The sequence below is a fragment of the Herpailurus yagouaroundi genome, unplaced genomic scaffold, assembly GCF_014898765.1.
Source record: "Herpailurus yagouaroundi ecotype Mexico unplaced genomic scaffold, PumYag 66768, whole genome shotgun sequence".
NCBI classification, from domain to species: Eukaryota; Metazoa; Chordata; class Mammalia; order Carnivora; family Felidae; genus Herpailurus; species Herpailurus yagouaroundi.
The window spans coordinates 5,349-7,709 of NW_024419669.1; the positions used below are offsets into that span (position 1 = coordinate 5,349).

General features: G+C 48.8%; 1 long non-coding RNA gene across 1 annotated transcript; it reads right to left on the minus strand.

Annotated features, from left to right (window-relative positions):
• On the minus strand, positions 1-908 carry LOC121024677 (uncharacterized). The gene is made up of 2 exons (XR_005787788.1): positions 858-908; positions 1-288 (listed from the first exon to the last, which is right to left on the minus strand). It is a non-coding gene; the product is annotated as an uncharacterized LOC121024677 (long non-coding RNA).
• Positions 909-2,361: the final 1,453 nt, after the last annotated feature.

Consider the following 2,361-nt stretch of genomic DNA (forward strand, 5'->3'; position numbering starts at 1 on the left):
TATGGTTGTCATCTGCACTATATGTATAGGTATCAATAGGACCCCGAACAGAGCTAAGCTGATATAGTATCGCACCCACAAAGGAGAAATCCCCGACAGGCCTGTGACTTTCTGTCACAGCCACAGGTGTTGTCCTCGTGTCTGACAGTCCATCCTTGACCTCTGGGTCCTCTTGTTCCAGCCGTCACCCCACAGCCACCTCCCTGCACAGACAGGCCAGCAGAAGACACAGGTGGGCCTGTCCCCATCAGGGAAGATGTCGTCCCAGGGAAGCCTCTCCTGGGCTCCCTAAATGGCAGCATGATCAGAAACAGGATGTCAAACACTGGTATTCAAAGGTGACGGAGAAGAGAGAAAAATGGCTCCTCTATTCTGTTGCGGGGGATGGTGATTCCCAAGGCACACATACCCATGGGAAAGGTTGGGGGCCAAAGTAACCAGCCTAAAACCCTGAACCATGGCATGGATGTCCATGTCCACGTATCCCTGGGCAACACCAGAGTCACCGAGCTGAGGGTCCCTCAACCCTGCGCCCCGGCGTCCCCCAGCTAGCACCCTGACAGTGTTGTGGACGGGGTGCAGGACCCTTGCCCGGCTCCCCTCCTTTGCCAGATGAGTAAGGCTGTTTGTGAACTCAGAGGCTCTATTTATAGGGAGAGGCCCTGTATTAGTCCTTGAAGAATTGTAAGAGTCTTTCTGGGTGGAAATAATGAACCGCTTGCCTAGGATGGCCCAAGGAGAGACTGAAACCCCAGTTTGCCTGAATGATTCACATCAAAGCTTTAAAGACTAATACAGTTTCATCTCCTAAGGCAGAGGAAGACCAAAAATAGACTATTTATTTCAAAGAGTCAAACCTGACAAAGACCGGAGTCAGAACATCTTCCCTGGGGACAGCCTCTCTTCCCACTCATTTGCAAAGACTTTATTTGAGGAAGCTGTGACCTGTTGACAGACCCTGGGACAACATCACAATCAGCCTGTAACAATGCTGCTTGAATTAGAAGCAAAGAACAAACTGAGGATTGCTGGGGGGTGTTGGGTGGGGGATGACTGGGTGATGGGCGTGAAGGAGGGCACTTGTTGGGATGAGCACTGGGTGTCCTGTGTAAGTGACGAATCACTAAATTCTCCTGAAACCATTACTACACTATATGCTAAACTAACTTGAATTTCAATTAAAAAAAAAAAAAAAAAAAAAAGCATTTCTAGCCTGTAAAAACGCCAACTTATTTTTACTGAGTTTGGAAATGCAGGCACTAGAGGGCGCTCATGCCCCTTCTTTTTCAAATCAAGAGATTCTTCAAAGCTTGGTCTGTAATGAGGAGTCAGGACCTCCCCTCCGTGGCGGTGGTCAGTCTTTCAGAGATAGGAGCCGTGCAAATTCACAGTCGGCACCAGCTAAAGGCAACATCAAGTGTGCGAACCTCACTGCCCACCTTCCTCGCCAGGGAGAGGCCATTCATGTGCACCGAGGGCTTGTGATCTTTTACGCAACAGTCTCCCCTTGGCGTATTCAAAGAAAATGGGCATTTATAAGTGTTCCATGGCTCGTGCCTTTCTGGACTTTGTCCATTTAGACCCCACACGTCTTGCAACCCGATCAAGGGTCTGAATGTAAAGTTGTCATGCGGTTAAGCTATGTTTTGTAATTTAAACACCAACAATGTGTAAAGAAGATATTTAAGGTTAATAACACTCTCTCCTCTCCAAACACACCTCTACCTGTCCCTACCCCAGGCGGGAAACCAATATGAACACCCCAGTGTGTTTCCTACCAGCTCTCTCCTCTGGGCTCATGCAAACCTGTCCACCCAAACACACCTACAAAAAGTGGGACCGCCTGTGCACCTTCATTGCCACATGCATACTTTCCCCCTTTAATCTACTTTGGACTCTATTTGTCCACGTTGATAGACACCTAACTGGCTCCTATTTGGTGCCATCTTCAGATTGCACGATGGGGTGACAGATACGTTGACTCTGTCATCATTGTCCTACACCTTTCCTGATTGATCTTTCCCAAAGTGATCGGACAGCACCTTTAAAAAACAAAAAAGTTTATTTACTTGTTATGTTTAAGTGGGGGCCAGAGAGAGAGAATCCCAGGCCGGCTCCGGACTGTCAGTGCAGAGCCTCAGGCGGGGCTCAAACTCACTAACCACGAGATCTTGACCTGAACAGAAACCAAGAGCCGGTTGCTTAACCAACTGAGCCACCCAGACGCCCCAGAAGAAAAGCTTCCTTGACCGGGAACAGAATAGCCTCTTGATGCTCCCACGTTCTCGACTCCAACTCCTTCTTGATAAGTACAGTGTTTCCATCACTCATAGTCCTGGAGGTCTGAGGGCCCCAGCCACA